This window comes from Salvelinus alpinus, chromosome 14 (assembly GCF_045679555.1).
Source record: "Salvelinus alpinus chromosome 14, SLU_Salpinus.1, whole genome shotgun sequence".
Classification (NCBI taxonomy): Eukaryota; Metazoa; Chordata; class Actinopteri; order Salmoniformes; family Salmonidae; genus Salvelinus; species Salvelinus alpinus.
Window position 1 is genome coordinate 53,565,496 of NC_092099.1, and position 26,609 is coordinate 53,592,104.

Here is a 26,609-nt window from a genome sequence, read left to right on the forward strand (position 1 = left end):
CTTCCTGTGGTCTGGTCTGTTTCGTCGTTCCCTGTTCCCGCTCCGCCTCATCCTCACACAGACTGCGTTACCAAATGGCACCCTATTCCCTATAGTGCACTACTTATCTAGGGCCCTGGTCAAAAACAGTGCACTATATAGGGTGCCATTTGGGTCTAAGCTGATGTTCTGCACTGAAGTGCTTGGCTTTGCTAATTACTGAGTCACGTGCTTTTTTTTTTCTTTTTCTCCCGTTTTGATATTTCCTTTGTTAAATATTACCGTCTACTCTCCTATTGCAAATGGTTTAGCAACACTGACAAAAGAATATGGCAGGACTCCCTGGAAATCAGTGGCAATTGTTACGTAATTTACAGATGAATCATTGATCATCGTGCTCTCATGAATTGCACTTTTTCTACCTGTACATGTCCTTGTTTATGCTTGAATTGTGTTTTTATGTATGCACAGTGGTGAAACCAAAATTCCCCCACAGAGACAAAGACTACTTGCAGTAAAATGAATGAAAGCAGTGAGTTTGTTTGGCTCTTTTTTTTTTTTTTAGGCTGGCATGACATGTCCAAAGGATTCTTGAAAGTTGGATTATTCTTCAAGCAGGCTAGTTTTAACTTTGCGTAGGAGTGGAATATTCCCTGAGCCGGTACAAGGACAAAAATTTGCTGAGCCTGTACAATGACAAACATTCCCTGAGCCTGTACAAGAGCAAACATTCCCTGAGCCTGTACAAGAACAAACATTCCCTGAGCCTGTACAAGGACAAACATTCCCTGAGCCTGTACAAGAACAAACATTCCCTGAGCCTGTACAAGGACAAACATTCCCTGAGCCTGTACAAGGACAAACATTCCCTGAGCCTGTACAAGAACAAACATTCCCTGAGCCTGTACAAGAACAAACATTCCCTGAGCCTGTACAAGGACAAACATTAGCTGCTGTTCAGCTGAATGCATTTTCATGATTTGGTTTACAATACAGTAGTCTTGAAAATACCATCTTTTTAAATACAGTACTAGCATAATCATGGCATATTTTTATAAAATGACGCAGTAAACAAGTCAACCTGCCAATACGTAACAAGAATGCAATCTGTGTATTAAATATTTCTATGAATTAAAGATTCATGCTTTCCTCAGTTGAGTGTAAAAACTAACTAGGATTACATGGAGCTGTTAAGGATAAAGGAGTGATTTACAGATAGTGATTCTGTTACTAATACTACCTTTTCAAAAGAGACCAACCACAAACTACAGCTGGTCTACTTCAGTAAGGAATACTTCAGAAGGGAGATTCAGTTTTAAACATGATCTACATATCATTTTGAAGTGTTATTCTATTGATACGCTCCCTCCACCACCACTGTGCATTCAATGGTGCGGTTGGTGGAATCTTATCCATTTGCCTGTATGTTCACTAGCTACTGACTGTTGATGGAGGCCCTCTGAACCTGTCCAGCTCTTTATTCTTCAGTATTCCAGCGCTCTCTAAAAGCTCAAAGTGATGGAGGGCCAGAGATGGGTAGGCCCTCCATCACTTGTCTGGCTCGCTGCTCTCTTTCTCTCACACATTATTTCTTCATCTCTCGCTCTCGCTGAATCTCCATCGATTGGCAGAGAAAAGAGAGAAGAGCGCTTCTCAGTGCTGTTAAAGGCCCCAGTGGGACCCTGACATCAACTGCATCTGGACAGCTAGTAGGGTTGGCTGGAGAGCCCATTGTGTCAGCATCGCAAATGGCACCCTATTCCCTATATAGTGCACTGCTTTCGACCAGGGCCCATAGGGTGCCATTTGGGTCGCTGACTGTGAGTCTGCCTACGCTGAAGGTATGGAGCATCACTCAGTCATAACTGATGTTTATTTAATCAACTCTGCTACACTCTCGGTTCTCACCCTTGTGTTTCAAAATCTAGACACAGATGTTAGGCTATGTATGTCAAGACGTTGAGTTTCAATTATATATTTTCACCTCAGTCTTGAAGGAGAGTACCAACGACCTATATAACATACACTACATACCGTTACACTAGCCTACAACTTTCTTCATAAGTCTATAGTTAAGGATAAAATGGCAGTTACGAATACATTTATTCTTAAGAAGGTTTTGGGATGCACAAAAGGAGACTAGTTCAGCTTACAATTCCATCACTAAAACAATTACCCAGTTTGAGGTCAAACAATAGGAGATAGAAAAAAAAATAGTTTTCATGTAAAATGCATGAAATGTATGTCTCAGATGTACGGGTCTGCAAAATATACTCTGAGGTCCTGGACAACAGCACTCTGTGAACTACATTGGAAGAACAGTTGCACTTTTGTATGTAAAATAGATGAGTGAGGGGTAGTTTTTTAACTTTCTTGGAAAACCTGCTTGAGAAGGCAGTTGACTATAATCACTGCAGTGGTAGGCCAGGCCTACTCAAAAAATAAGACCACAAATTCAATGGTGAATAAATACAATCTAGTTTATTTTCAGAAATTGATTACCAAAGTCTTATCAATGTACGTACCTTCCTTCACTGTAAATCTCTTTCTAATAATGCAAGTCTTCCCTCCCCCTCACACACCGTCCCTTCACTCACCCTCTCTCCCAATTAGGATTTAGCACTGATCCCTATTTGACGGGCTTGATCCACTTACTGAGGATGCACTGATCAGATTGAGTCTGATCAGATGACACATCACTGTGGTAACATCCACTCTTAGAAAGCCACTTAACCTTCAGCCCCACCCTCTTCAATCCTCCCTGGAAATCTTAGTGCGGGCCAGATAGCAGACCTGGGTTCAAATAGTATTTGAAATCATTTCAAATACTTTATCTGTGCTCGATTGAGCTTGCCTGGCTTAATACACTAACCAAATATCCCCAAAACTCGAAACCCAGCCCATCTGGCACTACAGGCCAGCTAGAGCAAATGCTCAAAATATTTAAAATATTTCGAATACTATTTGAACCCAGGTTTGCCAAATAGAACTGGCCCACTAATCACAATCAACAGAGTCAGAGTCAAATATCACCCCCGGTTTCTCACACCTCTATACAGTCATATTATGTGGTGAAAAGACGGTCGGAAAAACGCTCAGAGAGCAATTTATGACAGTGTGCACAAACTAAATGGACGGTCCATCAACATACATTTGACCACACAGACAGCTAATGACTACATCCAAAGCGACTTATTGATCCTCTCTCTGAAAAACAAGATGTGGGACAGGCAGCTAATGCATATAGAGGTTTTAGTTACAGGGCCAGGACTCACTACAGTTTGCTGCTTTCAATGCAGTAGGAGCGGTAAGAGACACACCCTAATCTGACTCAGAGTGGTTCCTGGTTTTAGAAGAGGAATGTTTTATAGTAACATTTTAACAATGTAACTTAATTGGGGAGGACGGGCTCGTGGTAATGGCTGGAGAGGAATAGGGGAATGGTATCAGATACATCAAACTCATGGTTTGATGCCATTCCATTGACTCCGTTCCATAAATTATTATGAGCCGTCTTCCCCTCAGCAGCCTCCACTGGTAATGAGGCTGCTGAGGGAAGGCTGCTGGGGAGGGACGGGTCATAATAATGGCTGGAACAACATGTATTTGATACCATTCCACGTGTTCCACTCCAGCCATTACCACGAACCCGTCCTCCCCAATTAAGGAGCCACCAACCTCCTGTGGATGTCACATTGTAACAGGCGAATCCTCTTTTTGAGACTAAACTAGGCTATTTGAAGCCTTGGCTTTTGGGACAACACAAAGTGTTTTCTTTGGGTTATCTGCAGATTTTTTGTATTATTTCATGAAATAAAACGAATGATGAAATGTGGTCTATTAGCTGGATTTAAATACGAGTGAGGAGAATACAGGAACATACGTAGGTAGAGAGAGTGAGATGTTGATCTTCACATGAACCCCTGATTAGACCCAATCCTGATCTCTCTCAAGGAGCTGTAACAACTGCCCTTAATCCTGTATTGCACAACATACTTTACCTAGTGGACACACATACACACATCAGACTCTTCAACCTCAGGAGGCTGAAGAAATTCAGCCTGTCTCTGAGGGCCCTCATAGTGGTCTACAGGAACACCATCAAGAGCATACTGTTGGACTCCATTCCAGCCTGGTACGGCCACTCCACCGCCGCTGACTGCAAGGCTGCTGAATAGCCGCCACTAGGCAGTTACCTGCTCCCCCTCCTGTAAATATGAAATACCTGTCGGTCAAACAACCTTACCTGGCTTTACTAGTGCTTTCAGTTCCAGATCTAGTTCTTATACCGTTTCCATCCATATTTTTGCTGATTAAACTAAAAGCTGTACATCAAGGTTCCCCAAATGGCAGCATGCCACCCCCCCCCAAAAAAGTTTTCTTAGCAAAAAATATATATCAAAAACATTTTTTAAATAAATACAGTTGAAGTCGGAAGTTCACATACACTTAGGTTGGAGTCATTCAAACTCGTTTTCCAAACTATAGTTTTGGAAATTCGGTTAGGACATCTACTTTGTGCATGAAACACGTCAATTGTCCAACAATTGTTTAAAGACAGATTATTTCACTTATAATTCACTGTATCACAATTCCAGTGTGTCAGAAGTTTACATACACTAAGTTGACTGTGCCTTTAAACAGCTTGGAAAATTCCAGAAAATGGTTTCATGGCTTTAGAAGCTTCTGATAGGCTAATTGACATAATTTGAGTCAATTGGAGATGTACCTGTGGATGTATTTCAAGGCCTACCTTCAAACTCAATGCCTCTTTGCTTGACATCATGGAAAAAATCAAAAGAAAAAAATTGTAGACCTCCACAAGTCTGGTTCATCCTTGGGAGCAATTTCCAAACGCCTGAAGGTACCACATTCATCTGTACAAACAATAATACGCACGTATAAACACCATGGGACCACGCAGCCGTCATACAGCTCATGAACGAGATGCGTTCCGTCTCCTAGAGATGAACGTACTTTGGTGCGAAAAGTGCTAATCAATCCCAGAACAATGGCAAGGGACCTTGTGAAGATCCTGGACAAAACAGGTACAAAAGTATCTATATCCACAGTATAACGAGTCCTATATCGACATAACCTGAAATGCCGCTCAGCAAGGAAGAAGCCACTACTCCAAAACAGTCATAAACCATGAAGCACGGAGGTGGCAGCATCATGTTGTGGGGGTGCTTTGCTGCAGGAGGGACTGGTGCACTTCACAAATAGATGACATCATGAGGGAGGAAAATTATGTGGATATATTGAAGCAACATCTCAAGACATCAGTCAGGAAGTTAAAGCTTGGTCGCAAATGGGTCTTCCAAATGGACAATGACCCCAAGCATATTTCCAAAGTTGTGGCAAAATAGCTTAAGGACAACAAAGTCAAGGTATTGGAGTGGCCATCACCAAGCCCTAACCTCAATCCCATCGAACATTTGTGGGCAGAACTGAAAAAGTGTGTGCTAGCAAGGAGGCCTACAAACCTGACTAACTTACACCAGCTCTGTCAGGAGGAATGGGCCAAAATTCACCCAACTTATTGTGGGAATCTTGTGGAAGGTTACACAAAACGTTTGACCCAAGTTAAACAATTTAAAGGCAATGCTACCAAATACTAATTGAGTGTATGTAAACTTCTGACCCACTGGGAATGTGATGAATGAAATAAAAGCTGAAATAAATCCTTCTCTCAACTATTATTGTGACATTTCACAATTCCCTGTCTTAGGTCAGTTAGGATCACAACTTTATTTTAAGAATGTGAAATGTCACAATAATAGTAGAGAGAAGGATTTATTTCAGCTTTTATTTTTTAGAGAAAAACTGAGAAAACCTAAATTATATTTTTTCAACTTGAAAAAGTGACCCCAAATTAGAGTGACCCCAAACTAGAGTGACCCCAAATTAGAAAAAGTTAAACGTTGCCTTTGTTCATATTTTCATGAAAGCTGTACACCACCAGGGTACAAAGATTGTCTTAGGGTCATTTTGACCCAGCAGTTATAAAATAATTTACACACCGCATGTCACACCCTGACCTTAGAGAGCCTTTTTATTCTCTATTTTGGTTAGGCCTCCTGCGAGGGTTCCCAGTCCAGAGCCTTCAGCGAGGGTTCCCAGTCCGGAGTCCCCGGCGACGATCCACGGTCCGGAGTCCCCGGCGATGATCTACGGTCCGGAGTCCCCGGCGACGATCCACGGTCTGGAGTCCCCGGCAACGATCCACAGTCCGTTTCCTCCTGCGATAATCCATGGTCCGGAGCCTCCGGCGACGATCTACGGTCCAGAGCCTCCGGCAACGATCCACGGTCCGGAGTCCCCGGCGACGATCTACGGTCCGGTTCCTCCGGCATCAATCCACGGTCCGGAGCCTTTGGCGACGATCCACGGTCCGGAGCCTCTGGCGATGATCCACGGTCCGGAGTCCCCGGCGACGATCCACGGTCCATTTCCTCCGGCGACAATCCACGGTCCGGAGCCTCCGACGACGATCCACGGTCCGGAGCCTCCGGCGACGATCCACGGTCCGGAGTCCCCGGCGACGATCCACGGTCCATTTCCTCCGGCGACGATCCACGGTCCGGAGTCCCCGGCGACGATCCACGGTCCATTTCCTCCGGCGACGATCCACGGTCCGGAGTCCCCGGCGACGATCCACGGTCCGGAGCCTCCGGCGACAATCCACGGTCTGGTTCCACGCAAGCGGAGGGATCCGCGAGCGGAGCAGGGTCTACGTCCTGAACCGGAGCCGCTACCGAAGCTAGATGCCCACCCGGACCCTCCCCCATAGAGTCAGGTTTTGCGGGGGGGGGGGGGGGGGGGGTGTTTTGGTTAGGTCAGGGTGTAACTAGGCTGGGTACTCTAGTTTGTGTATTTCTATGTTGGCCTGGTATGGTTCCCAATCAGAGGCAGCTGTCTATCGTTGTCTCTGATAGGGGATCATATTTAGGCAGCCTTTTTCCACCTGTTGTGTGTGGGATCTTGTTTTTGTATTGTAGCCTTTGCACTACAAAGCTGCACGTTCGTTTTGTTCCTCTTTATTGTTTTGTTGCTGGTTCACATTAATAAATATGATGAACGCCTTCCACGCTGCACCTTGGTCCAATCCTTCCAACAACGACCGTTACACCGCAAAAACCACAAAGACACACACACAATGAGAAATTGACATTGAACTCAGCCAGTAGCTCCTGAAGAGGAAGATCACCATGGTTGCCACAGTTAGAAAGAACAAGCCTGAGCTCCCCCCTGTACTACTCGCAACAAGGGGGTGAGAGGCCTTCTCATCAAAGTTTGCCTTCACCCCCACCACCACTCTAGTTTCTTACCTCCCAAAGAGGAACAATAATGTGGTCCTCCTGAGCACACTGCACAAAACGGCTGAGATCAGTGATCGTGAGGACAGGAAGCCAGCCATCATCCTGGACTACATCCACAACAAAGGAGGCGTGGACAACCTGGACAAGGTGATTGGAACTTACAGCTACAGGAGGATGACTGCCCGCTGGCCCCTGGTCATCTCCCATAACATCATTGATGTGTCCTAATACAATGCCTTTGTGATATGGAACAAGATCAACCCTACCTGGATGCCTTATAAGCGGAACAAGAGGAGGGTGTTCCTGGAACAGCTGGGAAAGGCATTTGTAACCCCACACATTCAAAGAAGGGAGCGCCTCCCCCGCACAGCAGCCTCTGCAGCGCTTGTGAAAGCTGTTCAGTGGGCTGAATCTTGTCCTGATCCACCTGAGGCTGAACTCATCTGTAAAGTCCATGGACACACACTGCATACTGTCCTACATGTGCTAATTAGAGTTGATTGATTTATTTTCTTCAGGTTTTTGTTTTGTATCTATTATCTTATTTTATTCTTTCTTGTTTCTTCTTTCTTGTTGTTGTTTATACACCTTGTGGGTGGGGGCAATGGTTAAAAAAATGGGAGAAGACTAGTATTTTGTGGTTGAATTCCTCATTGTACAGGATATAAGAATTTATCACTATGCTGCCAAAAAAGTTCAAGACTGTTATTGTTTCTGACCATACCCTGACCATACCAAATAGAGACATAAAAAGGATCTCTAAGGTCAGGGCGTGACACTATGTCACAGATCCCCTATGCATCAGGGGTGATCCAGATGCATATTGTGCCTTATAACCAACGTGGGTTTCAAAATGCAATGAACAACTTGGCTGGTAAGTCAACGGGAATCGCTTCAAAATGTTCAAAACACACTATTCAAAGTAATAAGCAAAAGAAGAATGCTTCCTCTTACAACACAAATCTCATAACCAATGGAATGCATGTTCACTTTTTAACTTGAGCTAGGCCATATTAATACAAAATAAATAATATTATGTCCAACCCATTTATCTAGTCTCCCTCTCATTGCTTTGGTACATGACATGCATTAAGTTCCTTTACTTCAATACAGCCCCTCTGTCTTTGTCGATAGAGGACGGCAGGAAATTCCTTCTCAACAGGTATAGACCATGTCTATCAGTCCCAGCACTTTCTCTGTACTATAATTAGATAATGATGAACATGAAATAGTCTGTTTGTACGTCCCATTTCTCCACCCTTCTCCAGAAGTGTGCACTTGCAAACTCCCTGTCATGGATTTAACAATGGTGGAAACTCTGTCCAGGCAATACTTACACCATTCCAATCCTTTTAAATCTAAGAAGGGAGTGTTCAAGTGCACATTTTGGGAGAAGTTTGGAGAATCGGGATGCAACGTAGACCTAACTCTGTACGTTACAGGTCTGTGTTTGACCTGGTGAAAGTCACCCGTTTCCAGGAACTGACCCCAAGCTGCTGGGTTGGTACTTATCCCTGCCTGTAGAGGACAGGAAGTTTATACAAAGTACAGCAGGGACCAGGAAATGTATTACAGAGCAACACAAGCACGAAAGCTCCCATTTGTGTCATTATAGTTTGGCAGTCGATTTACAAAACAGTTGTATAGAATCCCTACCCAGTGATACCAAATGACTGTAAAATATTAATTATATTGACATAGCCTACTTACTATAGACTCAGTAAAAACTGAGCAACGGATTAGTTGTCCTTCCCCTCAACTTTCTTCTCCACAGAGGAAGGAGTATTCCATCAGTTTCTGCAGAGGCATCCTGCTCTGGAAGTAGCCAGACAACTGGTTTATGTGAAACGTAATGGCTCTGCTTGAGTTATGGCTCTGCTTGTCTTTGAACTATTTTCTGTTTTAACACAGGTTGATTTATCCTTAAGGAAGAATAGCCTACATACCATACTCACGTTACTCTGTATATTTTACTCAATTAATCATTTTCTTATACTTTATTAACAGTTTATATTTGATAACATAACATTTGCTTTTTTAGGAGGAGGAGGAGTATGAGGGGGAGAGTACAAGGGGAGGAATACGAGGGGAGGAGTACAAGGGGAGGAGTACGAGGGGAGGAGGGGAAGTAGTAGGAGGGGGAGGAGAGGAGGAGGAGGAGGAGGAAAAGGGGAGGAGGAGAAGTAGTAGGACGGGAGGAGAGGAGGAGGAGGGGAGGAGGAGTAGGAGGAAGAGGGGAGAAGGAGGTGGAGTAGAAGGAGGGGGAGGACGAGGAGGAGGGGAGGAGGAGTAGGAGGAAGAGGGGAGGAGGAGGTGGAGTAGAAGGAGGGGGAGGAGGAGGGGAGGAGGAGTAGGAGGAAGAGGGGAGGAGGAGGTGGAGTAGAAGGAGGGGGAGGGGAGGAGGAGGTGGAGTAGGAGGGAGAGGAGGGGGAGGAGGAGGATGAGGAGGGTAGGAGAAGAAGGATTAGTATGAGGAGGAGGATAGGGAGGAGGAGGCGGAGGGGGAGAAGAAGCAGGAGGAGTAGACAGTAGTCGTGGTAGGAGGAGGAGGAGAGGAAGTATGATGAGGAGTAGACAGGAGGAGGAAGAGAAGGTGTAGGAGAGGGAGGAGGAGGAGGACGAAGAGGAAGAGGAGGAGTAGACAGTAGGAGGAGGAGGAGCCAGAGTTGTAATAGTAGTAAACTGTAGTAGTAGACAGTAGTAGAAGTAATAGTAGTAGAAGAAGTAGTAGTAGTAGTAGTAGCAGTAGTAGTAATAGACAGTAGTAGTAGAAGCGGTAGGTAGTAGTAGTAGTAGTAGTAATAGACAGTAGTAGTAGTAGTGGTAGTACTAGTAGAAGAAGTGGTAGTAGCAGGAGTAGTAGTTATAGTAGTAGCGGTAGTAGTAGTAGTAGCGTTAGTAGTAGTGGTAGTAGTAGTAGTAATAGACAGTAGTAGTAGAAGAAGTGGTAGTAGCAGCAGTAGTAGAAGTAGTGGTAGTAGTAGTAATAATAGACAGTAGTAGCAGTAGTAGTAATAGACAGTAGTAGTAGTAGCAGTAGTAGTAGTAGCGGGTAGTAGTAGACAGTAGTAGTAGTAGTAGTTGTAGTAGTAGAAGAAGTAGTAGTAGCAGCAGTAGTAGTAGTAGTAGTAGCGGTAGTAGTAGCAGTAGTAGTAGCAGTAGTAGTGGTAGTAGTAGCAGTAGTAGTAGTGGTAGTAGTAGCAGTAGTAGTAGTAGTAGTAGTGGTAGTAGTAGTAGTAGTAGTAGACAGTAGTAGTAGACAGTAGTAGCGGTAGCAGCAGTAGTAGTAGTAATAATAGACAGTAGTAGTAATAGACAGTAGTAGTAGTAGTGGTAGTAGTAGCGGTAGTAGTAACAATAGTAGTAATAGATATTAGTAGTAGTAGTGGTGGTAGTAGTAGTAGTAGTAGACAGTAGTAGTAATAGTAGTAGAAGAAGAAGTAGTGGTAGTAGTAGTAGCGGTAGTAGTAGTAGTAGTGTTAGTAGTAGTAGTAGTAGTAGTAGTGGTAGTAGTAGTAGCGGTAGTAGTATCAGTAGTAGTATCAGTAGTAGTAGTAGTAGTGGTAGTAGTAGTCGTAGTAATAATATACAGTAGTAGTAGTAATGGTAGTAGTAACAATAGTAGTAATAGACAGTAGTAGGAGTAGTGGTAGTAGTAGCAGTAGCAGTAGTAGTAGTAGTAGTAGTAGCAATGTTAGTAGTAGTAGTAGTAATAATAGACAGTAGTAGCAGTAGTAGTAGTAGACAGTAGTAGTAGTAGTAGTTGTAGTAGTAGCAGCAGTAGTAGTAGTAGTAGTAGTAGCAGTAGTTGTGGTAGTAGTAGCAGTAGTAGTAGTGGTAGTAGTAGCAGTAGTAGTAGTAGTAGTAGTAGACAGTAGTAGTAGACAGTAGTGGTAGTAATAGTAGTAGTAGTAGCAGTAGTAGTATTAATAATAGACAGTAGTAGCAGTAGTAGTAATAGACAGTAGTAGTAGTAGTGGTAGTAGTAGCGGTAGTTGTAACAATAGTAGTAATAGATAGTAGTAGTAGTAGTAGTAGTAGACAGTAGTAGTAATAGTAGTAGAAGAAGAAGTAGTGGTAGTAGTAGTAGTAGTAGTAGCGGTAGTAGTAGTAGCGGTAGTAGTAGCAGTAGTAGTAGTAGTAGTGTTAGTAGTAGTAGTAGTAATAATATACAGGAGTAGTAGTAGTAGTAATAGACAGTAGTAGTAATAGTGGTAGTAGTAACAATAGTAGTAATAGACAGTAGTAGGAGTAGTGGTAGTAGTAGTAGTAGTAGTAGTAGTAGCAATGTTAGTAGTAGTAGTAGTAGTAATAATAGACAGTAGTAGCAGTAGTAGTAATAGACAGTAGTAGTAGTAGTGGTAGTAGTAGCAATAGTAGTAATAGACAGTAGTAGTAGTAGTAGTAGTAGTAGTAGTAGTAGTAGACAGTAGTAGTAGACAGTAGTGGTAGTAGTAGTAATAGTAGTAGTTATAGTAGCGGTAGTAGTAGTAGCGGTAGTAATAGTAGCGATAGTAGTAGCAGTAGTAGTAGCAGTAGTAGTAGTAGTAATAGTAGTGTTAGTAGTAGTAGTAGTAATAATATACAGTAGTAGTAGTAGTAGTAGTAGTAGTAATAGACAGTAGTAGTACTAGTAGTCGTAGTAGTGGTAGTAGTAGCAGTAGTAATAGACAGTAGTAGTAGTAGTAGTAATAGACAGTAGTAGTAGTAGTAGAAGTAGTATTAGCAGTAGTAGTTGTTGTATCAGTAGTAGTAGTTGCAGTAGTAGTAGTAGTAGTAGTAGTAATAGTAGTAGTAGCGGTATAAATAGTAGCAGTAGTAATAGACAGTAGTAGTGTTAGTAGTAGTAATAGACAGTAGTAGTAGTAGTAGAAGCAGTAGTAGTAGGAGTAGACAGTAGTAGTAGAAGTAGTAGTTGTAGTAGCAGTAGTAGTAGTAGTTGTAGTAGCAGTAGTAGTAGTAGTAGCAGTAGTAGTAGTTGTAGAAGTAGTAGTTGTAGTAGCAGTAGTAGTAGTAGTAGACAGTAGTAGTAGAAGTAGTAGTTGTAGAAGTAGTGGTATAAGTAGTAGTAGTAATAGACAGTAGTAGTAGTAGAAGTAGTAATAGTAGTAGCAGCGGTAGAAATAGTAGTAGTAGTAGCAGTAATAGACAGTAGTAGTACTAGTAGTAGTAATATACAGTAGTAGTAGTAGTAGAAGTAGTAGTAGTGCTAGTAGTATTATTAGACGGTAGTAGTAGTAGAAGTAGTAGTAGTAGTAGTTGTAGTAGTAGTAGTGGTAGTAGTAGACAGTAGTAGTTGTAGAAGTAGTAGTAGTAGTAGTAGTAGTAGTTGTAGTAGTAGTAGTAGTGGTAGTAGTAGTAGTAGTAGTAGACAGTAGTAGTTGTAGTAGTAGACAGTAGTAGGTGTAGTAGCAGTAGAAGTAGTAGCAGTAGACAGTAGTAGTTGTAGTAGTAGCAGTAGTAGTAGTAGTGGTAGTAGTAGTAGTAGTAGTAGTAGACGGTAGTAGTTGTAGTAGTAGTAGTAGACAGTAGTAGTTGTAGTAGTAGTAGTAGACAGTAGTAGTAGTAGTTGACAGTAGCGGTTGTAGTAGCAGTAGAAGTAGTAGTTGTAGTAGACAGTAGTAGTAGTAGTAGTGGTAGTAGTAGCAGTAGTAGTAGTGGTAGTTGTAGTAGTAGTAGTAGACAGTAATAGTAGTAGTAGTAGTAGACAGTAGTAGTTGTAGAAGTAGTAGTAGTAGTTGCAGTAGCAGTAGTAGTAGCGGTAGTAGTACTGGTAGTAGGAGGAGGACTTTATTAATCCCACGAATGGACATTGATTTCATCACCACAGCATCAAAGTTATTTTACTTCAGCTTCATTGTTTCTTTATTTTGATACAACCAGGTTATTTTGTTCCTCTTCCCAACAACATGAAAGAGGATCTAAATCTGTTCAACTGTTCAGGGCACAGAGGAGTCCAGACAGTCCAAGTCTCCACCAGGTGGCAGCAGGAACAGTGCCGCAGTTCAGGGCCTGTCAGCCTCAGCAGCCCTTCACTACCCCAGCAGTGGGCTGTCTAGTCAGCCTACAGGACAACTTCCAGTCAGCCTGTGGTGATACCAGTGACGGCCATATTGGAGCCACAGAGAATTCTCCAGGCCAACAGGAGGGGCACTGCACCTAGGTCCAGCTGTTGTCTCAGCTGTGGGAGGAAGGAGGGTGGCAGGATGGCAACAGCAGTAGTTTGATGGTGTGTTAGGACCCGTCAGCCCAGGCTAGCTTCTCTCCGGATATAGAGCTGGAGATGCAGAGCCTGTCTGCCATCCATGACCAATATGAGTCCATGGTCATCTCCATGTCCATGCACGACCAGACGGCAGACTTCCCCATGTTGGACCAGGAGACTCCTCCAGAGTACTATAGTTTCAACAGCACTAGGGTGGACCACGCTGAGTGTAACAACAGGGGTGCAACTTTGGTTTTAGAAGTGGGGAGACATTATTATTATTATAAAAATGTATGTCAGATCAACACTCCAAACAGCCTACCCGACCGCTCTGAGGCGTACGCATGGTCCTAAAGCACACCATTGCCTTGTTTGTATCACATTCCACTGATAAAACCTGGGGGGACCCATCCCCAGTGAAAGTTACGCAACGGTGTAACAACACCACCAACACCAGCATCAACACCAGCCAGTCAGCGGAGCCGGACTGTGACGACTCACTGTCACTCGTGGTCACCAAGGGAAGCACTGAGCAGCCCAGAGGAGCAGAGGAGGCGGCACCACCTGAAGGCGGTATAGTGTCTTCCTGCACAGGAGACTGCAGCGAGTACTGTGATTGGATCATAGCTAATGAGGAGGAGGCCTCGAGGTACGAGCCAGCAAATAACAATGTTAACTATCACAGTCTTATGGAATAGGATGGGATTGTTCTCATGTAAAAAGCAAGTAATGAGCGGACACCTGATTCAAACGAGACACCCCCACTAGGCCAAACCAAGATGGATCAGTCCTGATGTCACTTCCTGTTGAATCTGCAGACGTGTTGCTGTGCGTTTTGTTGCTGTGCGTTTTGCTGCCAACTTTACTTTGCTAGCTGACAACTTTACGTTTTTTTGTTTTGTTTTTGTTTTTAATTACCGTTTATATTTTTAGTTTTTTTCCATTGCAACTTTTTTCCCTCATTCAACTTTTTCACTCCGGACGCTTTATCTGGACATGGTTCGTCAACACCTTCAACAGCCGAAGCTAAGTAGTAACATTAACATGATGTCTTCTAATTGCAGTCGCTGTACTCATAATATACAGGAGAACGATCGCCTTACGGCGAGAATAGCTGTGCTACAAGCCCAGCTTCAGACGCAATCGTTAGGCAAGGGTAATTTCAGTGTAGGAAAGGAAGAAACAGCGTCTGTGCCACCAGTAAGTACAGATAGTAACGTTAGTATAAATCCCCCCACACAGTCCCCGCAGCCGGACAACTTTCTCATGGCTTCTGGAGGGAAATGCTGTTGGAATGCTCAACCGGTGTCGCCCATTCAGCCGACAGAAACTTTCAACCGGTTCTCCCCATTATGTAGCGAGTCGGAGTCTGAGTCTGAGTCTTCTCTTGTCTCTACTCCTCCCGTTACGGGGTCTGAGACGCCGAAGGCTCCCACCATTAGCTCTGACAAATTGAAAACCCTAGTCATTGGCGACTCCATTACCCGCAGTATTAGACTTAAAGCGAATCACCCAGCGATCATACACTGTTTACCAGGGGGCAGGGCTACCGACGTTAAGGCTAATCTAAAGATGGTGCTGGCTAAAGCTAAATCTGGCGAGTGTAGAGAGTATAGAGATATTGTTATCCACGTCGGCACCAACGATGTTAGGATGAAACAGTCAGAGGTCACCAAGTGCAACATAGCTTCAGCGTGTAAATCAGCTAGAAAGATGTGTCGGCATCGAGTAATTGTCTCTGGCCCCCTCCCAGTTAGGGGGAGTGACGAGCTCTACAGCAGAGTCTCAGCACTCAATCGCTGGTTGAAAACTGTTTTCTGCCCCTCCCAAAAGATAGAATTTGTAGATAATTGGCCCTCTTTCTGGGACTCACCCACAAACAGGACCAAGCCTGACCTGCTGAGGAGTGACGGACTCCATCCTAGCTGGAGGGGTGCTCTCATCTTATCTACCAACATAGACAGGGCTCTAACTCCTCTAGCCCCACAATGAAATAGGGTGCAGGCCAGGCAGCAGGCTGTTAGCCAACCTGCCAGCTTAGTGGAGTCTGCCAATAGCACAGTCAGTGTAGTCAGCTCAGCCATACCCATTGAGACTGTGTCTGTGCCTCGACCTAGGTTGGGCAAAACTAAACATGGCGGTGTTCGCCTTAGCAATCTTATTAGGATAAAGACCTCCTCCATTCCTGCCATCATTGAAAGAGATCGTGATACCTCACATCTCAAAATAGGGTTACTTAATGTTAGATCCCTCACTTCAAAGGCAGTCATAGTCAATGAACTAATCACTGATCATAATCTTGATGTGATTGGCCTGACTGAAACATGGCTTAAGCCTGATGAATTTACTGTGTTAAATGAGGCCTCACCTCCTGGTTACACTAGTGACCATATCCCCCGTGCATCCCGCAAAGGCGGAGGTGTTGCTAACATTTACGATAGCAAATTTCAATTTACAAAAAAAAAAATGGCGTTTTCGTCTTTTGAGCTTCTAGTCATGAAATCTATGCAGCCTACTCAATCACTTTTTATAGCTACTGTCTACAGGCCTCCTGGGCCATATACAGCGTTCCTCTCTGAGTTTCCTGAATTCCTATCAGACCTTGTAGTCATAGCAGATCATATTCTAATTTTTGGTGATTTTAATATTCACATGGAGAAGTCCACAGACCCACTCCAAAAGTCTTTCGGAGCCATTATCGACTCAGTGGGTTTTGTCCAACATGTCTCTGGACCTACTCACTGCCACAGTCATACTCTGGACCTAGTTTTGTCCCATGGAATAAATGTTGTAGATCTTAATGTTTTTCCACATAATCCTGGACTATCGGACCACCATTTTATTACGTTTGCAATCGCAACAAATAATCTGCTCAGACCCCAACCAAGGAGCATCAAAAGTCGTGCTATAAATTCTCAGACAACACAAAAATTCCTTGATGCCCTTCCAGACTCCTTCTGCCTACCCAAGGACGTCAGAGGACAAAAATCAGTTAACCACCTAACTGAGGAACTCAATTTAACCTTGCGCAATACCCTAGATGCAGTTGCACCCCTAAAAACGAAAAACATTTGTCATAAGAAACTAGCTCCCTGGTATACAGAAAATACCCGAGCTTTGAAGCAAGCTTCCAGGAAATTGGAACGGAAATGGCGCCACACCAAACTGGAAGTCTTCCGACTAGCTTGGAAAGACAGTACCGTGCAGTACCGAAGAGCCCTCACTGCTGCTCGCTCATCCTACTTTTCCAACTTAATCGAGGAAAATAAGAACAATCCAAAATTTCTTTTTGATACTGTTGCGAAACTAACTAAAAAGCAGCATTCCCCAAGAGAGGATGGCTTTCACTTCAGCAGTAATAAATTCATGAACTTCTTTGAGGAAAAGATCATGACCATTAGAAAGCAAATTACGGACTCCTCTTTGAATCTGCGTATTCCTCCAGGGCTTAGCTGTCCTGGATCTGCACAGCTCTGCGAGGGCCTGGGATCGGGAGAGACACTTAAGTGTTTTAGTACTATATCTCTTGACACAATGATGAAAATAATCATGGCCTCTAAACCTTCAAGCTGCATACTGGATCCTATTCCTACTAAACTGCTGAAGGAGCTGCTTCCTGTGCTTGGCCCTCCTATGTTGAACATAATAAACAGCTCTCTATCCACCGGATGTGTACCAAACTCACTAAAAGTGGCAGTGATAAAGCCTCTCTTGAAAAAGCCAAACCTTGACCCGGAAAATATAAAAAACTATCGGCCTATATCGAATCTTCCATTCCTCTCAAAGATTTTAGAAAAAGCTGTTGCGCAGCAACTCACTGCCTTTCTGAAGACAAATAATGTATACGAAATGCTTCAGTCTGGTTTTAGACCCCATCATAGCACTGAGACTGCACTTGTGAAGGTGGTAAATGACCTTTTAATGGCGTCAGACCGAGGCTCTGCATCTGTCCTCGTGCTACTAGACCTTAGTGCTGCCTTTGACACCATCGATCACCACATTCTTTTGGAGAGACTGGAAACCCAAATTGGTCTACACGGACAAGTTCTGGCCTGGTTTAGATCTTACCTGTCGGAAAGATATCAGTTTGTCTCTGTGAATGGTCTGTCCTCTGACAAATCAACTGTACATTTCGGTGTTCCTCAAGGTTCCGTTTTAGGACCACTATTGTTTTCACTATATATTTTACCTCTTGGGGATGTTATTCGAAAACATAATGTTAACTTTCACTGCTATGCGGATGACACACAGCTGTACATTTCAATGAAACATGGTGAAGCCCCAAAATTGCCCTCGCTAGAAGCCTGTGTTTCAGACATAAGGAAGTGGATGGCTGAAAACTTTCTACTTTTAAACTCGGACAAAACAGAGATGCTTGTTCTAGGTCCCAAGAAACAAAGAGATCTTCTGTTAAATCTGACAATTCATCTTGATGGTTGTAAAGTCGTCTCAAATAAAACTGTGAAGGACCTCGGCGTTACTCTTGACCCTGATCTCTCTTTTGACGAACATATCAAGACTGTTTCAAGGACAGCTTTTTTCCATCTACGTAACATTGCAAAAATCAGAAATTTTCTGTCCAAAAATGATGCAGAAAAATTAATCCATGCATTTGTTACTTCTAGGTTAGACTACTGCAATGCTCTACTTTCCGGCTACCCGGATAAAGCACTAAATAAACTTCAGTTAGTGCTAAATACGGCTGCTAGAATCCTGACTAGAACCAAGAAATTTGATCATATTACTCCAGTGCTAGCTTCCCTACACTGGCTTCCTGTTAAGGCAAGGGCTGATTTCAAGGTTTTACTGTTAACCTATAAAGCGTTACATGGGCTTGCTCCTACCTATCTTTCCGAGTTGGTCCTGCCGTACATACCAATACGTACGCTACGGTCACAAGACGCAGGCCTCCTAATTGTCCCTAGAATTTCTAAGCAAACAGCGGGAGGCAGGGCTTTCTCCTATAGATCTCCATTTTTATGGAACAGTCTGCCTACCCATGTGAGAGACGCAGACTCGGTCTCAACCTTTAAGTCTTTACTGAAGACTTATCTCTTCAGTAGGTCATATGATTGAGTGTAGCCTGGCCCAGGAGTGTGAAGGTGAACGGAAAGGCTCTGGAGCAACGAACCGCCCTTGCTGTCTCTGCCAGGCCGGTTCCCCTCTCTCCACTGGGATTCTCTGCCTCTAACCCTGTTACAGGGGCTGAGTCACTGGCTTGCTGGTGCTCTTTCATGCCGTCCCTAGGAGGGGTGCGTCACTTGAGTGGGTTGAGTTACTGACGTGATCTTCCTGTCTGGGTTGGCGCCCCCCCTTGGTTTGTGCTGTGGTGGAGACCTTTGTGGGCTATACTCGGCCTTGTCTCAGGATTGTAAGTTGGTGGTTGAGGATTTCCCTCTAGTGGTGCGGGGGCTGTGCTTTGGCAAAGTGGGTGGGGTTATATCCTTCCTATTTGGCCCTGTCCGGGGGTTTCTTTGGATGGGGCCACAGTGTCTCCTGACCGCTCCTGTCTCAGCCTCCAGTATTTATGCTGCAGTAGTTTGTGTCGGGGGGCTAGGGTCAGTTGGTTACCTGGAGTACTTCTCCTGTCTTATCCAGTGTCCTGTGTGAATTTAAGTATGCTCTCTCTAATTCTCTCGTTCTCTCTTTCTCTCTGAGAACCTGAGCCCTAGGACCATACGTCAGGACTACCGGGCATGATGACACCTTGCTGTCCCCAGTCCGCCTGGCCTTGCTGCTATTCCAGTTTCAACTGTTCTGCCTGTGGTTACGGAACCCCTACCTGTCCCAGACCTGCTGTTTTCAACTCTTAATGATCGGCTATGAAAAGCCAACTGAGATTTATTCCTGATTATTATTTGACCATGCTTGTCATTTATGAACATTTTGAAAATCTTGGCTCTCTCTAATTTTCTCCTTCTCTCTTTCTTTCTCTCGGAGGACCTGAGCCCTAGGACCATACGTCGGGACTACCGGCCGTGGTGACTCCTTGCTGTCCCCAGTCCGCCTGGCCTTGCTGCTATTCCAGTTTCAACTGTTCTGCCTGCGGTTATGGAACCCCTACCTGTCCCAGACCTGCTGTTTTCAACTCTTAATGATCGGCTATGAAAAGCCAACTGAGATTTATTCCTGATTATTATTTGACCATGCTTGTCATTTATGGAAATTTTGAAAATCTTGGCTCTCTCTAATTTTCTCCTTCTCTCTTTCTTTCTCTCGGAGGACCTGGGCCCTAGGACCATGCGTCGGGACTGCCGCCCGTGGTGACTCCTTGCTGTCCCCAGTCCGCCTGGCCTTGCTGCTATTCCAGTTTCAGCTGTTCTGCCTGCGGTTATGGAACCGCCACCTGTCCCAGACCTGTTGTTTTTCAACTCTTGATGATCGGCTATGAAAAGCCAACTGAAAATTATTCATGATTATTATTTGACCATGCTTGTCACTTATGAACATTTTTGAACATCTTGGCATAGTTCTGTTATAATCTCCACCCGGCACAGCCAGAAGAGGACTGGCCACCCCTCATAGCCTGGTTCCTCTCTAGGTTTCTTCCTAGGTTTTGGCCTTTCTAGGGAGTTTTTCCTAGCCACCGTGCTTCTACACCTGCATTACTAGCTGTTTGGGGTTTTAGGCTGGGTGTCTGTACAGCACTTCGAGATATTAGCTGATGTACGAAGGGCTATATAAAATAAAATTGATTGATTGATTGATTGATCAGTCCGCTTGGTTCCGAGAGAGTCTCAGTGCACACCAGACTCCACCAGAAGGTGCCGCAGGTCCTGAAGGTGGACGACAGAGAGATGAGACAGGTCCTGTCGGGTACCCCTGGACCAGCTCAGACCCCTGTCTGTCGACTCCCAGAGGATCACCTCGGGGACCAGCTACATCCACCCAACAGGTGAGCACCCTCTGGTACCCCTCCTTCCTCTCAGTACATTTAGGTTTGTACTATGCAGTCAGATTATTGACGAGTCTTTGGGAAATGCTCTGTCTGGGTAGGTATATTTAGGAATTAAAGAATGAATGGATGAATAAATTAATCGAGTTGGCTGTTGTTGAAATGTTTTTCTTTCTATCCTCCAGTGCCTCAGATAGGAGATCCCAGTAGTTGCAGGTAGGGGATATTCTCGTAGAGGACGTCAGTGTAGGTGGTGAAGAAAAGGGAGAGTTAAACAGACTGGTGTCCCAGTCTCTTTCATCGGTTCTTGGGACAGGAGGGTCCTATAGGGGGAAAGGTCCAGTGGTCCACCCGAAGACTGAGGGAAGCAAGTCTGGGAAGGCAGTCATCCTCCTCCCAAAGCAGCCTATGGCCAACTGGGGGGGCAGGTAACGAGACCTATTCACGCATTCATCCATGGACATGTTGAATGAATTAACATGCAATGCATTGCACTATAGTGTTCCACAGTGTTCTCAGAGCTGGTTCAGATCCACCTGGATTGACTAACTCTCACACTCAACAGGTGGAACCAAAGACCACAACTCCAGCGAGGCATGGTACAAGGCAGCGGAGGACCTTGGGCCTGAAGGTGTGGCACTGAAGGAAGGAGGTCTGGCTGTGGTCATGGACGAGGGTGAAAATGGGGGCCTGGTCACAAGCATTTCGCTACACTCGCATTAACATCTGCTAACCATGTGTATGTGACAAATAAAATTAGATTTATTTGATTTGAGTAGTGGAAAAAGCTGCATGACGGAGAGAAGATTTTCCATTCACAGATGTTTGAGTTTCAAGTGTTTCAAAGTACATCGTTTGGGATGGGTCGTAGTTCAGTATTTGACTGAATATAGCTGAATTTGATGTTTCGGTAACACAGAATCGGTAGGTACATAAGGTTTTCATAACACATTCATAACACAAACACAACACGTTCATAAGAAGTGTTTAAACATTAATTTATATTTTTCTTTATGAGTCATTAGGGAAAGGAGAAGGATCAGAGCTCCTTCCTATGCGTCACAGACCTACCCTGTGATGTAACGGAGGTAAGCCTCAGTATGAGACAATGTCTCTTACTCAATTAATATTTTCTCAATTCCTTGCATCCATTGCATCAACTGTGTTGGAGAAGGTCCAAGGTCCCTCCCCTTTGGCCTTCTTCTCCAATTCTATTTGAAAGGAAGCAAGGTGCAAGGTGATAGGATGTGAGGAATCAAGTAAAGAATGGAATTGGGAAAGTGTGAGTAATGTGGCCACGAGAGAGCAGCAGATCCTAATAAAAGTTCACTGTCTGTCCGATTTTACAGGGAGAAGTAATGTTCTGGTTTGAGAACTATCAGGCATCTGAAGTGAGCAATAACCTCAGGTAAAATTAAACCACAGTGACACTGTAGACTGAAACTACATAACTGTTGTTACACAAAGATTTCAACATAATTACAACTAGATCAATAGCAGGAAGACTTTTGTATTACAAGGGCTTTATCCCTCCACATGAACGAATGGACTACATGTCAATGTTTTCACCTACGTTCTCTATTCCTGCAGAGTTGCCAGTGACTATGAGTGGTCCAAAGATGGCTGAGCGTGCAGTGCGTGAGATGGACGGGTACAGTATGCCGGGACAAACTGTGCATGTCGTTCACATCCACTGACCCAGCAACACTGGGAGCCAGGGTCAGAGTCAGGGCCAGGGGGGCAAACCCAACAGCAGCAGTCAGGTCCCACAGCCAGCACAAAGACAGGGATATCTGGAGACGCCCCAGGCCCCCAAGACTACAAGAGCAACAACACCTAGACTACCACTTGACTGAAGGTTAGGGGGATAAGGACTCTTCCTACCAATGGTAGAACGTTTCTCTACAGCTTTTGTTATTGTTTTGGTTTGTAATCAGGGATTGTAGATATAAATATTATTTGTTTTCAATATGTTGCAATGCGTGGATTGCTCCCAAATTGATTTGTCCATAATCCTTGTCTCTCTCTCATGTCTTTGATCTCTTTTCTCATCTGGCGTTTCTCTCTCCAGCCCCTGCAGCTCAGCCTCCAAAAGAGGACCACCATGGGCAGCTTCAAATCACTGATGGCCCCGCTGTCAGAGCGCCACCCCGAGGCGGGGAAGCAGAGGATCATAGACGCGCTGCTGGAGCTGAGGGCCAAGCAGCAGGAGTTCCTCAGCAGCCTGCCCCTCAAGACCATCGTAGACATGACCTCTGACCTGCTGACACGATAAGCACGTCCTTTGTTTTTAAACACAGGTTACTATATTTATTGTCAATTTTGATTCATTTGAATGAGGTAAGCAACTCATCCACTATGTTTAGTTTACTATGGTACGCAGGCTATACCACCTGTTTTCAAGTCCATTCCCTAATGTTTCACACCTCTGACATGCAGCAATGATTAATAATGGTGTAATAGCCTACAGTTGTCTTGACATTTTGTTTTATTTATTATGATAGGCTGTTTTACCAGTACGCCTTACTTTCACCCCTGCACATCTCTCATTATCGTGTATGTTCTCGCATGTCTCTGTTTATGGCCAGCAGGTGGCGCAAGCTTCCAGGTTTTTGTTGATCACCGAATACTTGACTAAATATTCGACTGAGCCATTCTAGTGAGGTGTGAACCGTTGGGGTATCAATGCATATGTAAAAGGGGTGCTGATTACATGCGCTCCCTGGATAATGAGGATTCACTGTACACACGCTCTATTGTATTACTTAACAGAGATCACATCACATGACTGCTGACTGTGCTCATTAGGCAATTAGGTTATATATTGACTAAGCAGAGACAGTTTTTGTGGAAGACATTATACTGTATAGCTTAATTCTCACTTTATACCATCAATAGACTGGGCCAAGAGCCTAATTCAATATCCTCAATAAGCCTATTTCCTCAAATGGCAGTCACAGCCCTAAATGTAAAATGTATGGTGACCTTACTGCTGTTACAGTAGCATACTGCCTATTCTTTGTTGACTATTGTAGGTCAATATCATGGATTTGTGTGTCAGCTACCAAGTTTTCAATGCAATGTGTTAAAGCAGGGTTTTCAAACTCATTCCATGGGGGGCCGAGAGGCTGCTGGTTTTTGGTTTTTCCTTTCATTTAAGACCTAGACAACCAGGTGAGGGGAGTTCCTTACTAATTAGTGACCTTAATTAATCAATAAAGTACAAGGGATGAGCGAAACCCAGAGACACTCGGCCCTCTGTGGAATGAGTTTGACAGGTATGTTACATGCTGATCACACCGGCTGCGTTGTGCACCAGCCTTGCAAAATCATTTTACACATACATGTTAAAGGCCCTGCATGGTCAATCCGGCATCTGCATTGGCCGTGCAACATTTACAGTGATACGGCCTCTGCAGAGCATTTATACTTCTTACGTTTCACAGAGCAGCGTGGAAGTTGTCAAGGAAGTGAGTTTGTGTTTATACAGGACCTCCTGCCCTCACCTACCATCAATCAATCATGTCAATGCGGAGCTATACGGAGCCCTCCGCAATGTTACAAAATTTGAGAAGCGCATGGCAATGCGGTTCGGAGCTCAATTGGCCTCTGCGTGCCTCCGGAGGCTTCGCAATTGCGTCACACCATCCATATGGCGGCTCCAACCACATTGTCAGATCAAGCATAAATTGTCTCTTACACATTGCATTCTGAAAGTATTCAGACCCCTTGACTTTTTCCACATTTTGTTACTTTACAGCCATATGCTAAAATGTATTAAATAGTTTTTTTCCCTCATCAATCTACACACAATACCCCATAATGACAAAGCAAAAACAAGTTTTTAGAATTAAAAACACATATTTTAGAGGCAGTAACGTAACAAAATTAGAAAAAGTCAAGGGGTCTGAATACTTCTGACTGCACTGTATACGGAGCCTTCCGCATTTTCACAAATATGGGTTTTTACATTTATATAAGTATTCAGACCCTTTACTCGGTACTTTGTTGAAGCATCTTTGGCAGCGATTACAGCCTGGAGTCTTTTGGGTATGACGCTACAAGCTTGGCACACCTGTATTTAGGGAGTTTCTTCCATTCTTCTTGCAGATCCTCTCAAGCTCTGTCAGGTTGGATGGGGAACGTCGCTTCACAGCTATTTTCAGATCTCTCTAGAGATGTTCGATCAGGTTCAAGTCCAGGCTCTGGCATAAAGGCCTGATTTTAGAGCGGCTGCAGAGATGGTTGTCCTTCTGGAAGATTCTCCCATCTCCACAGAGGAACCCTGGAGCTCTGTCAGAGTGACCATCGGGTTCTTGGTCACCTCCCTGACTAAGGCCCTTCTCCCTCGATTGTTCAGTTTGGCCAGCTATCAGCTCTAGGAAGAGTCTTGGTGGTTCCAATCTACTTCCATCTAAGAATGATGGAGGTCACTGTGTTCTTGGAGACCTTCAATGCTGCAGAAATGTTTTGGTACACTTCCCCAGATCTGTGCTTTGACACAATCGTGTCTCGGAGCTCTACAGACAGCTTAGTGGAGTCTGCCACTAGCACAGTCAGTGTAGTCAGCTCAGCTATCCCCATTGAGACCATGTCTGTGCCTCGACCTAGGTTGGGCAAAACTAAACATGGCGGTGTTCGCCTTAGCAATCTCACTAGGATAAAGACCTCCTCCATTCCTGCCATTATTGAAAGAGATCGTGATACCTCAGATCTCAAAATAGGGCTACTTAATGTTAGATCCCTCACTTCAAAGGCAGTTATAGTCAATGAACTAATCACTGATCATAATCTTGATGTGATTGGCCTGACTGAAACGTGGCTTAAGCCTGATGAATTTACTGTGTTAAATGAGGCCTCACCTCCTGGTTACACTAGTGACCATATCCCCCGTGCATCCCGCAAAGGCGGAGGTGTTGCTAACATTTACGATAGCAAATTTCAATTTACAAAAAAAATAATTACATTTTCGTCTTTTGAGCTTCTAGTCATGAAATCTATGCAGCCTACTCAATCACTTTTATAGCTACTGTTTACAGGCCTCCTGGGCCATATATAGCGTTCCTCACTGAGTTCCCTGAATTCCTATCGGACATTGTAGTCATAGCAGATAATATTCTAATTTTTGGTGATCTTAATATTCACATGGAAAAGTCCACAGACCCACTCCAAAAGGCTTTCGGAGCCATCATTGACTCAGTGGATTTTGTCCAACATGTCTCTGGACCTACTCACTGTCAGTCATACTCTGGACCTAGTTTTGTCCCATGGAATAAATGTTGTAAATCTTAATGTTTTTCCTCATAAACCTGGACTATCGGACAACCATTTTATTACGTTTGCAATCGCAACAAATAATCTGCTCAGACCCCAACCAAGGAGCATCAAAAGTCGTGCTATAAATTCTCAGACAACACAAAGATTCCTTGATGCCCTTCCAGACTCCCTCTGCCTACCCAAGGACATCAGAGGACAAAAATCAGTTAACCACCTAACTGAGGAACTCAATTTAACCTTGCGCAATACCCTAGATGCAGTTGCACCCCTAAAAACTAAAAACATTTGTCATAAGAAACTAGCTCCCTGGTATAAAGAAAATACCCGAGCTCTGAAGCAAGCTTCCAGAAAATTGGAACAGAAATGGCGCCACACCAAACTGGAAGTCTTCCGACTAGCTTGGAAAGACAGTACCGTGCAGTATCGAAGAGCCCTCACTGCTGCTCGATCATCCTATTTTTCCAACTTAATTGAGGAAAATAAGAACAATCCAAAATGTATTTTTGATACTGTCGCAAAGCTAACTAAAAAGCAGCATTCCCCAAGTGAGGATGGCTTTCACTTCAGCAGTAATAAATTCATTAACTTCTTTGAGGAAAAGATCATGATCATTAGAAAGCAAATTACAGACTCCTCTTTAAATCTGCGTATTCCTCCAAAGCTCAGCTGTCCTGAGTCTGCACAACTCTGCCAGGACCTAGGGTCAAGAGAGACACTCAAGTGCTTTAGTACTATATCTCTTGACACAATGATGAAAATAATCATGGCCTCTAAACCTTCAAGCTGCATACTGGACCCTATTCCAACTAAACTACTGAAAGAGCTGCTTCCTGTGCTTGGCTGTCATATGTTGAACATAATAAACGGCTCTCTATCCACCGGATGTGTACCAAACTCACTAAAAGTGGCAGTAATAAAGCCTCTCTTGAAA

The 26,609-nt window shown here is 44.0% G+C and overlaps 1 long non-coding RNA gene across 1 annotated transcript; it reads left to right on the plus strand.

Annotated features, from left to right (window-relative positions):
• Window positions 1-14,303: 14,303 nt before the first annotated feature.
• On the plus strand, window positions 14,304-21,252 carry LOC139539077 (uncharacterized). The gene is made up of 3 exons (XR_011667865.1): window positions 14,304-20,401; window positions 20,587-20,829; window positions 20,967-21,252. It is a non-coding gene; the product is annotated as an uncharacterized lncRNA (long non-coding RNA).
• The last annotated feature ends 5,357 nt before the right edge of the window (window positions 21,253-26,609 follow it).